This window comes from Drosophila miranda, assembly GCF_003369915.1.
Source record: "Drosophila miranda strain MSH22 chromosome Y unlocalized genomic scaffold, D.miranda_PacBio2.1 Contig_Y1_pilon, whole genome shotgun sequence".
Taxonomy (NCBI): Eukaryota; Metazoa; Arthropoda; class Insecta; order Diptera; family Drosophilidae; genus Drosophila; species Drosophila miranda.
In genome coordinates this window covers 24,495,440-24,507,802 of record NW_022881603.1, presented here as the reverse complement: position 1 = coordinate 24,507,802, position 12,363 = coordinate 24,495,440, and the positions used below count along the sequence as shown (strand labels likewise).

Genomic DNA, 12,363 nt, shown 5'->3' with positions numbered 1-12,363 from the left:
GAGTTCGATTTTACATTTAACTTTGTTAACTTCCTGGCATAGCAGTTCTTTTGGCAATTTTAACAGATTTTTTCCATTTAACCTTGAGGTTAACAGCAGAACAATAATTTTGAAAGGAGGGTTCTGAAGCTGCCTTCTTCTGCGACTCTGCAAACTCCCTGAATAATTTGGCTAAATTCTCGTCCCACCATAATTTTGGACATTTGTTTTTGATTTCATAAGTAGCTGCTTTTATTTCCTATTGGATGTTCTTCGCTAAATTATCCATATCTTTGTCGGCCTCAAACTGGCTTAGCTTTTTCAGTAGCCTGTTTTTGGCAAGGAAAGTTTTGAGTTTGTGTTGATATCCTGCTGTTTCAAAGGCTATTGGGTGATGGTGACTGCCTCCTAGGTAAAACTTTTCACATTTCCATTTCTCTATATGAATACCCTTTGCGAAAGTTACATCGATTACAGACCCTGATGTTGAGTCGATAGTCGAAGCCAGCATTTGACATAGCTTGCATGAGAAAAGTTCCCTTTCCACTGTTGGTTCTGTCTCCAGAAAAGGTATGTCTTGCGTTAAAATCTCCTGCAATTATGACTTTTCCGAATGCATCTAAATATTCAAGGAGATTGTTAATCGTTTGCTTGAAGGATGCAAGATACAACAAAGGTTCAAAATATACTGAGGTGATAAAAAATTTATCTTTGTTGTTGATGGTTCTTGCTATATTTATATCTTGCTCTGTCTCATATATCAGTCTTTTAACTCTTAAGTCTTTTTTGTAGGCAATAGCCACTCCTCCATAACCATCCTCTCTATGTTTTTCTAACATATTGAAGTTGGCTAGTTTCCTAAAACGGAGATCGTGAGAGAAAACTTCAGCCAGAACGGCAAAGTCGAAGTTTTCATTGTTTAAGTAGAATACTAGGTCGTTTTTATTGGCTTTAATAGATTGAATGTTATGTTGTAAAAATTTCATATTTATTTAGATGTTTTAAAAAGGTTCGTTTCTCTCTGTTTGTTCATTTTTCTGTCTGCATTATGTTCCATATTGTAATCATTTGTACTGGTCACTTTTTTTGATGGATGTGACACATCATTTGAGTCGACTAAACGAGACAACATGTCAACCATCTGTTGAATGGTAAATTTGTTTTCTTTTAGTTCTTTGTTTTCAAAAAATGGTACGTGATTACTAGAATCGCTGGTATATGATTCTAAGTGATAGTGGGGTTTTTGTGCAGGAACCAAAGGTCTCTGCACTAACCTGCTCGCATAACTGTGTTTTTTTTAAACTTCATTTGCTTTAACGTTTTTGTTTTGAACATTTTCCTCATTTATGTCTAGTTTTGGATAGTTTTTTTCATAATTATCTAACAGCGAAAAGTTTTGATGGATTGAGTAAGTGCTAAGCACTTCCTTACGCGCGATTTTTTTGATTGTCATTATTTTGTTAATGTCCATCTCCTTTTCCCATACTGGGCACATCAGTCTGTCCCTAGCTGAGTGATTTTTCCCATTACAAAGGATACACTTGAGACCAGTGCACGACCCATTGCACTCCTCGACTCCGCATTTATAGCACCTCCTAGCTGATTTGCATCTGGTCGAAGTGTGACCAAGTCTGCCACAATTATAACATTGCCTTACTCTGGGAACATATATGCTTACTTTCATCCCACATATCCCAAAAAGAGATACCTTTTCTGGGATGTCTGAACCCTCAAAACCAATTTTGACTGTTTCTAATGGTATTAGCTTGAATGTTTCGTTGTTGTCATCGGTTGTAATTTTCTGCCTTCTTGCTAATCTTTCAATTGACTTAATTTTTATGTTAGAAGTAATATTATCCATAATTTCATTCTCAGAAAAACCGAGGGGCACCCCTTTAATTACTCCATAGGATTCCACATAGTCTTTTGGTATGAATACCACTAAATTCATTTTTTTTAACTCCTCATTTAAAACTAAATCATTTGCTTCGCTGAAAACCTTAAAATAAATCTTGTATAGTGTAGGCGCAAGAGCTACGATTTCTTTAATTCCTTTGATTTTAAGGTGTCTTATTTTTTCAAAAAAGAATAAGCCATTTTTGCTGTTTTTGTTTTCGAAGATGGTACTGTTCTTAGTCGATACTAGTACAGCCGCATCACCGATGTGGCACTCACTATACAACACTGTTTCTCTTTCGATACCTACATTTGATGGGTTTATAATCGGATTAGTATTTTTATTCAGTGTTTTAGTCATTTCAGTATTTCCAGTAAAACCATTTATGGCATTTGTGTGAGAATTGTGAACGGTCACACCGTCAGAAGCCTCCACCATTTTGTTACTGTCATCGTCTATCACCATGTTGTTATTTATGTCTGTATTGGTGTTGTCGCTTTTTTGTTCCTTGCGCATCTTTTTAGCTGGGTACTTTTCGGTAGTCAAGCTGTCGAATATGTCCTCATTAACACTTGAACACAAAGCACTGAAGTTTTTTGCTATTGTTTTTTGGGTTTGAATTTTGCTGCTTTTTGCCACCTGATCAGGGGGTTTCAATTTGGCAGACACCGAGTGACCGGCGTCCGCCATACTTGCTGGTTTAACCAGATTGCCAAAGACTTACCTCTCCTTTGGGAAATGAAAAAAGGAAAAATTTATATATTGATGAAGATTTGTATGAAATAAACAATGACCCAATTTTTACAATCACTTTTAATTAAGCCTTTGTTGCTTGGAAAAAGTCACTTTTCAGACTGTTAAGAAAAAACACGACCGGTCTCGCTCGCTGATGAAAAAGGACCCTATTATTATTCAATGAATATTTAACATTTCGATTTCAAATGGGGGAATGTGTTTTGGGATTTAGTATTGAAAATAAGTGAGAACTATCAATGATATTGTTTATATCGATCAAAAACTATGTTTCCATGTTTATAATAGATAAGTAATCGATAGTGTTAGGTATTATATTAATATCTATATACGGTCACACCATCCAAGGGATATAGAATAAAAGAGAATCTTGAAGACAACGCGTGCTTAAGTCTGAGTGTCAATACACTACATAATTGGCGACGAGGATAAAATAAAACGTATTAATATACATACACATGTTAAAAGTGCATATAATATATGAATAGCAACATGACGAAAAATGAAGCACCAACATTCTATCAAATGGCAACAATTGCTGAGTTTTCGCCACACCAAGAAACGTTCTGCATTTGGAAGGAAAAATTCGACATACATTTGTGCGAATTGAATGTGAAAGAGGAAAACACAAAAAAGGCAGTTTTGTTGAAGTCGATCGGTACAGCGGCTTACACTGTACTACATAGTTTGTGCAATCCGGTATCACCCGTATCAAAAGCATACAAAGAATTATGTGAAATTTTAAAAACACACTACACACCACCTACACTCATATTCAGAGAAAGAAAAAAATTTCACATGTCCACAAAAAGTGAAGATGAGACTGTAGCGGAGTGGTATGCTCGAGTTAAACAATTGGCATTGGAATGCAAATTTGGCTCAAATCTGGAAGCGTTTGTATTAAACCAATTTGTGATGAGCCTTCCCAACCCTATATATGAAAGAATATGTGAAGAAGACGAAAATCTAACTCTGGCTGATGCACTCAAGAAGGCGATGATCATGGAGACGAAGATCAGCACAAGGAAGACAGAACACAACGTCAACTACATGCATCAAAAGAACGGGACTAGTCAATGGCAGAGGCAAAGAGGCGAGAACAGAGATCAAGCAAAGAGCAACGGCAGAAGTCATTTCAAGGGCAACCGAAACGTGAGTTACAGAGGCGGCAGAAGCGACGGTGACGGCGACGGCGAAAACGACTGCGACGCTGGCAGAGAAAAGAAGCAGCAGCCATGCACACACTGTGGCTGGCGAAATCATAACTCAAACAATTGCAAGTATAAGGCATGCAAATGTCACAGCTGTGGAAAAACAGGTCACTTGGCGAGCATTTGTAAAAATAAATCAAAAAAATCCGTAAATTATGTATCTCAAACAAAACATGACACCTATTCTGATAATAATTTTGATAATGATAATTATAACTTTTCTATCTATAGCGTTGATACAACCTCAACTAATGGAGTATATTATTTACCTGTAAAAATTGATGGAAACATAACGAAAATTGCTTGCGACACTGGTGCACCGTGCACATTGGTTCCAAAAACATTTTACGAAAGCTTAAATACCAGCAGACCACTTAGAAAATGTCTAGTTCCATATGTAGATTACAATGGAGATTCAATCAAAGTTATTGGTGAGTACGATGCAACGATCGAATATCGAGGTCTAAAAAAACAAATTGTTGTTGTTGTAACCAATGCAGTGAGTCCACCTTTGCTAGGTAGAACATTTTTGAGAGCTTTTAATTTTGAGTTAATGCAGGTGAACAATGTGTACGTAAATGAACCAAATTCTGTAATTACAGAACAGATTAAATCGGAGTTTGCTGAAGTTTTTGAGCCTCGTTTAGGGTCATATACTACGAATACGATATCGTTACTATTAAAAGAAGATGCAAAACCAATATTTTTCAAGCCTAGGTCAGTACCATTAGCATGGAAAGAAAAGATTGAAGTGCAGTTACGAAAATTCATAGATGATGGAATTTTAGAGCAAGTTGTTAGTTCTGAATGGGCAACACCTTTGGTACCGATTTTAAAACCAAACGGTGACATACGAATTTGTGGTGACTATAAGGTTACATTAAACCGGTCTTTAGTCGACGTAAAGTATCCACTACCTCGAATAGACGACATTTTTGCAGCGCTTGAAGGGGGTACACTGTATTCAAAACTTGACCTGTCAAATGCTTACAATCAGCTAAATTTAGATGAGCAATCTCAAAATTTGTGTACTTGGAGCACACATATTGGACTATTGAAAGTTAAACGCTTACCATTTGGTATAAAAACTGCAGCAGCTATTTTTCAAAAAACATTGGAAGGGTTTTTTCAGGTTATGCGAGGAGTTGTGGTTTATTAAGATGACATAACAGTTACAGGACGAGATCTTCAAGAACATATTTCAAACCTAAAAGCTGTACTTAGAAAACTGAAATCAGTTGGACTTAAATTAAATGACAAGAAATGTGAGTTCTTTAAATCCAAAATTTGTTACCTAGGATTTTCAATTGACAGGATAGGACTGAGCAAAAACAATGATAGAGTTGCGAGTGTATTGTTTGCACCGGCTCCGGAAAACGTATCACAGCTTAGAGCTTTCATAGGCATGGTAAATTATTATTCAAAGTTTATCAATAATTTCGCTCAGATAATGAGTCCTTTATATGCATTATTAAATAAAAATACAAAATTTAATTGGACACGCGAATGTCAGAGTGCATATGAAGAGGTAAAGAAAGAAGTAACTTCTGAACAAGTTTTAGTTCACTACAACCCAGATCAACCGTTAGTATTAACGACTGATGCTAGCAGTCATGCAGTTTCAGGTGTTTTATCACATAAATGCAATGAAGATATCAAACCAATAGCATTTGTATCAAGAGCATTATCCAAAAGCGAGCATAATTACAGTACAATCGAGAAAGAGGCCCTGGCTATAGTGTTCTGTGTGAGTAAATTAAGACAGTATCTTTTAGGAAACAAGTTCATCCTTCGAACAGATCACAAACCATTACTAAGCATATTTGGAGACCTGAAAGGACTTCCATTGATGGCCTCTGCACGAATGCAAAGATGGGCACTGACTTTGTCAGGTTTTCAATATACAGTTGAACACATAAAAGGGACCTTAAATATAGCAGATGGACTCTCAAGAATGCCTCAATGGGAAACGGCTGTACCAAACGAAGACTATAATTACATACATTTTATACAGTCCGAAAAGGTGTTCAAAATTAGCTTCAAAGAAATAGCTCGTGAAACACGACGTGACCCAATATTATCAAAAGTTTGTGAGGCAATTAACACTGGTTCGAAGACAAGATTAAAAGGCAGCGAGTTTTCTGCCTACATCTCTAAAACAAATGAACTTTCAGTGGAATATGATTGTATCTTATGGGGACACAGAGTAGTAATTCCAACCAAACTGAGACAAGCTATTTTAGCAGAATTTCATGCATCGCATTTGGGAATAGTAAAAACCAAAATGTTAGCACGTTCTTATGTGTGGTGGCCTTGCATGGATTCTGAAATTGAGAAATTAATTCGAGATTGTATTCCTTGTCAGGAACTACAATCAAGTCCAGAAAAGAGTCTGTTAATACCGTGGAAATCCACAGGAAAGGCTTGGAGTCGAGTACACATAGACTTTGCAGGACCAATTAGAGGTTTTCATTTATTGGTTATTATAGATTCTTATACAAAATGGGCAGAAGTATTCAAAACGAAGGAAATAACTTCATTGTTTACTATCAACAAGCTTAGAGAAGTATTTTGTCGATATGGTTTACCAGACGTGTTAGTTAGTGACAATGGACGACAGTTTACTTCTGATGATTTTAAAACGTTTATGAAAAACAATGGTGTTAATCACATTTTTACTGCTCCAGGACATCCAGCGACTAATGGTCAAGCAGAAAATTTTGTAAAGACTGTTAAGAAATCACTATATGCAAACATAAAGGCTAATGAAAGACAAGATTTTAATACAATTTTAAATAGATTTTTGATCGATTACCGAAATACGATTCATTGTACGATTCATTGGCGAATCTCCTGCTAAATTATTTTTTGGTCGTACACTAAAAACAAGATTTTCGTTGTTAAAACCACCTACGGTCGAAAGCATAATAAATAAAAAACAGACTGAGTGTGTTGTAAATCACAAAGGTAGACGAAGCACAGAATTTTTAAAGGGTCAAAAAGTTATGGTTAGGGACTACAAAAATCCTAACAAAGCAAGCTGGACTCAGGCAACTGTAAAACAACAACTGGGCCCGCGTTCGTATTGTTGTATTTTGGCGAACAATAACAGAGAAATAAAACGTCACCTGGATCAAATTAGAAACCAAAGCACTAACAATCATACATCGCCTAATGCGAAAACACCTGATGTCGAAAGCAATTGTTCAGTAGATGACAATTCCAAAACCAACAATGAACAAATAGTTTCTCAACCAACACCCACCAGGAGAGAGTTGAGACCACGTGAGGCAGGGAAGGTAGTAAAGCGTATTTAACAATAAAATAATATAAGAAAGGAATTATGAAATCAAATTATGTACAAATTAAACACTGAAACAAATACTAAACAGATTAAGAAGAAAGAAAAATACGAAATCACATAAATTTTATATACGCTAATTAGATTAAGTACACAAATCAAATTGTTATAAGAAAATAGATTTGTAAATGACATGTATATTAAACATCTAAGGAGAGGCGTGTTAGGTATTATATTAATATCTATATACGGTCACACCATCCAAGGGATATAGAATAAAAGAGAATCTTGAAGACAACGCGTGCTTAAGTCTGAGTGTCAATACACTACAGATAGCTATCGATTATTATAGATATTCCCATTTAAAACAATATTAAATCGTATAAAATTAACAAATAATCAATAGTGATCGATAATTAAGTGAGAAATATCAATGATATGGTTTATGTCGATCAAAAACTAGGTTTCCATGTTTATAATAGATAAGTAATCGATAGCTATCGATTATTATAGATATTCCCATTTAAAATAATAATAAATCGTATAAAATGAACAAATAATCAGTAGTGATCGATAATTAAGTGAGAAATATCAATGATATTGTTTATGTCGATCAAAAAACTATGTTGCCATGTTTATAATAGAAAAGTAATCGATAGCTATCGATTATTATAGATATTCCCATTTAAAATCATAATAAATCTCATAAAATTAACAAATAATCAATAGTGATCGATAATTAAATGAGAAATATCAATGATATTTTTTATATCGATCAAAAAACGATGTTTAAATGTTTATAATAGATAAGTAATCGATAGCTATCGATTATTATAGATATTCCCATTTTAAATCATAATAAATCGCATAAAATTAACAAATAATCAAAAGTAATCGATAGTTAAGTGAAAACTATGAATTATATGGTTTATATCGATAAAAAAAAACTGTGTTTTAATGGTTTCAATGGCTTAAAGACCGATAAAACGATTCAAACAGATCCCATCTAAATCTTTCTCTAACCATCTTTTCCGTTTCCTTTGCCATCCTTTACAGAACCCAATTTTGTGGGATCCTTCGACATTGGCGACTACGTGTACTTCTTTTTCCGGGAAACGGCCGTGGAGTACATCAACTGTGGCAAGGCCGTGTACTCGCGCATCGCCCGTGTCTGAAAGAAGGATGTCGGCGGCAAGAATCTGCTGGCCCACAACTGGGCCACGTATCTGAAGGCGCGCCTCAACTGCAGCATCTCCGGGGAGTTCCCCTTCTACTTCAACGAGATCCAGTCGGTGTACCAGCTGCCGTCGGACAAGACCCGCTTCTACGCCACCATCACGACCAGCACCAATGGCCTGATTGGATCGGCCGTCTGCAGTTTTCACATTAACGAGATTCAAGCTGCCTTCAACAGTAAGCTCTCTCGAAACGGAATCCGGATCCGGATTTGGTTATCTGGAAATGTGTTTATCTGTGGGGAGCGACGGCGATGGCCATGGCGATCCTGTCCACGTTTCGCCCTGCATTGACGTGCAATTTTCTCCATTGTCCGTTTTCCTGCCACCCCAAAGGGGGATTCCATTCGAGAATGGAAATGGGAAACGACAAATGAAACTTATTGGCAAATTTTATTTTGCAATCTACACATTTGTTTCATATGTCCTTCCCCCTCCTCTGCCCCTCTGCTCCGACTGCGAATCCATTTCCCTCCTCGTTGAGTGTTTTGTTATTTCAGTGGACTCGAATCGACTCGAGTCGATTGGTCCCGTTACCCCTCCGTGTGTGGATCCTCTTGCCATGTGCGCAACATAAATCGCATTAGAAAATCCATTTGAATGGATTATTGGTGGCCCCACCGCCTCCACTGACAGCTTAGTGGCAAGCGGGGCACAGCTGACACCTTTGCTCGTCGTAGATTTAAATAATCATCCCCGGGGCCCCCCCTCCCCTCCCCATATCCCAGTATATGTGATTGTACAATTGTTTTTATACCCGATACTCAAAATGAGTATTGGGGTATATCAGATTTGTGGTAAAAGTGGATGTGTGTAACGTCCAGAAGGAATCGTTTCCGACCCCATAAAGTATATATATTCTTGATCAGCATCAATAGCCGAGGCGATTGAGCCATGTCTGTCTGTTTGTCCGTCCGTCTGTCCGTCCCCTTCAGCGCCTAGTTCTCAAAGACTATAAGAGCGAGAGCAACGATGTTTTGGATCCAGACTTCTGTGATATGTCACTGCTACAAGAATATTTCAAAACTTTGCCCCGCCCCCTTCCGCCCCCACAAAGGTCGAAAATCTGTGGCATCCACAATTTCGACGATACGAGAAAACTAAAAACGCAGAATCGTAGAAGATGACTATATCTTCTAGAGTGCAAAATCTGAACCAGATCGTATAATTATTATAGCCAGAATCAAGAAAACAATTTCATTCTTTCTCGCTCTGTCTCTCTCTAACACACAGGTTTCATCGTCGGTTTTGCCAATTGCAAAATATGAGTTCAAGGATCTCAGAACCTATAAGAGCAAGAGCAACCAAATTTGGTATCCACAATCCTGTGATATCGGACCTTGACCGTTTCGTGTCCAAATTTCGCCACACCCCCTTCCGCCCCCGCAAAGGACGAAAATCGGAGGCATCTACAAATCTCAGAGACTATTAAGGCTAGAGTAACCAAATTTGGTACACACACTCCTTTAAGATGTCACTATAAAACGTATATCTCAAAATTTCGCCCCACCCCCTTTCGCCCCCACAAAGGACGAAAATCTGTTGCGTCCACAATATTGTAGATTCGAGAAAACGAAAAACGCAGAATCATAGATAATGCCCATATCTATCAGATTGCTGAATCTGGATCAGATCAGATCATTTTTATAGCCAAAAGGAACAAATCAATTTGCACTGGCTACGCAGCGCCCGACGTCACGCTCAGACTGATTTTCTGTCTCTCTCGCACGCACTCTTTGTCGTGTCGTTTAATATTAGCGGCGTCTGCCGGAGGAGAGCCATACTGACTTAGTATCGGGTATAACTGTAGAGTTGAGCTCCCCGCAGCAACTCACAACGTTCCACCTCGTTTTTTATACCCGATACTCAAAATGAGTATTGGGGTATATTAGATTTGTGGTAAAAGTGGATGTGTGTAACGTCCAGAAGGAATCGTTTCCGACCCCATAAAGTATATATATTCTTGATCAGCATCAATAGCCGAGTCGATTGAGCCCTGTCTGTCTGTCCGTCCGTCTGTCCGTCCGTCCGTCCGTCCGTCCGTCCGTCAGTCCGTCTGTCCGTCCCCTTCAGCGCCTAGTGCTCAAAGACTATAAGAGCTAGAGCAACGATGTTTTGGATCCAGATTTCTGTGATATGTCACTGCTACAAAAATATTTCAAAACTTCGCCCCGCCCACTTCCGCCCCCACAATGGACGAAAATTTGTGGCATCCACATTTTTAAAGATACGATAAAACCAAAAACGCAGAATAGTAGAGGATGACTATATGTTCTAGAATGTAAGATCTCAACCAGATCGTATAATTATTATAGCCAGAATCAAGAAAACAATTTTATTCTTTCTCGCTCTGTCTCTCTCTAACACACATGTTTCATGGTCGGTTTTGCCAATTGCAAAATATGAGTTCAAGGATCTCAGAACCTATAAGAGCCAGAGCAACCAAATTTGGTATCCATACTCCTGTGATATCGGACCTTGACCGTTTCGTGTCCAAATTTCGCCACACCCCCTTCCGCCCCCGCAAAGGACGAAAATCTGGGGCATCCACAAATCTCAGAGACTCTTAAGGCTAGAGTAACCAAATTTGGTATCCGCACTTCTGTTAGATCTCACTATAAAACGTATATCTCAGAATTTCGCCCCACCCCCTTCCGCCCCCACAAAGGATGAAAATCTGTTGCATCCACAATATTGCACATTCGAGAAAACTAAAAACGTAGAATCATAGATAACGACCATATCTATCAGATTGCTGAATCTGGACCAGATCAGATAATTTTTATAGCCAAAAGCAAGAAATCAATTTGCAGTGGCTACGCAGCGCCCGACGTCACGCTCAGACTGATTTTCTGTCTCTCTCGCACGCACTCTTTGTCGTGTCGTTTAATATTAGCGGCGTCTGCCGGAGAAGAGCCATACTGACTAAGTATCGGGTATAAATGTAGAGTTGCGGTCTCCGCAGCAACTCACAACGCTCCCCCTCGTTTTTTTTTTTTGTTTTTTTGCACAGGTAAATTCAAGGAGCAATCCTCATCGAATTCCGCATGGCTGCCGGTCCTCAATTCACGTGTCCCCGAGCCCAGGCCCGGTACCTGCGTCAACGATACATCAAATCTGCCAGACACTGTACTGAATTTCATCAGATCCCACCCGCTCATGGACAAGGCCGTAAATCACGAGCACAACAATCCTGTCTATTATAAAAGGGATTTGGTCTTCACCAAGCTCGTCGTCGACAAGTGAGTAATGCCAGAAATATTCATACGAGTTTCAGGTTGGGTTTCACATCCAGGGATGTGCTGGGATGTGTTTGGAGTCGAATAAGTCGCTGAGAAATAAGAGAAATAGAGCTTCGCTAAATAAAAATATTCTAGAAATTAAATGATTACCAGATCAGATTAACAAAATTACATATAGGTACCCACATTCGATGGCTATGAAAGAATTCATTGACAAAGTGATTCTCTGTTTCATTTCTTAAGAATTTTCTATATTTTATAAAAAACAATAAGAACAGTTTTCAAAGTAAAAATTTCGGTAACAAATACCACAACAAATACTCAATTTTGAATTTGAAAGCTTTATATTTTCCAAGCGATACGCTCAAGCAACAAAGTTTTCGGGTAGAACTTATAGCTGCATTTATCAGCTGTTCAGAATCGTAAAGTTCAATAAAACTAAAATTATGTGAAAAAAGAAGCACTATCTCTGAACAAAAAACCGCAAAGATAATACGTGATTTAAAATTTTTTTCTTAAATAAACTAAATCTTGAAAAAAAAAATAGATAAAAAAAATAAAATAATAAATAAATTAAATCTGGAAAAAAAAAAAAAAATAATAAATAAAAAAAGTAAAATAAAATAAAATAATAAATAAAAAAAAAAAATAAAAAAAAATAAATAAAATAATAAAAAATAAATAAATAAATAAAAAAAATAAAATTATAAATAAAAAAAAAGTTAAAAAATTATAAAAAAATAAT

General features: G+C 37.3%; 1 pseudogene; it reads left to right on the top strand.

Moving 5' to 3' along the window:
• LOC117190782 overlaps window positions 1-12,363 on the top strand; it is a 51,526-nt pseudogene that overhangs the window by 26,350 nt on the left and 12,813 nt on the right.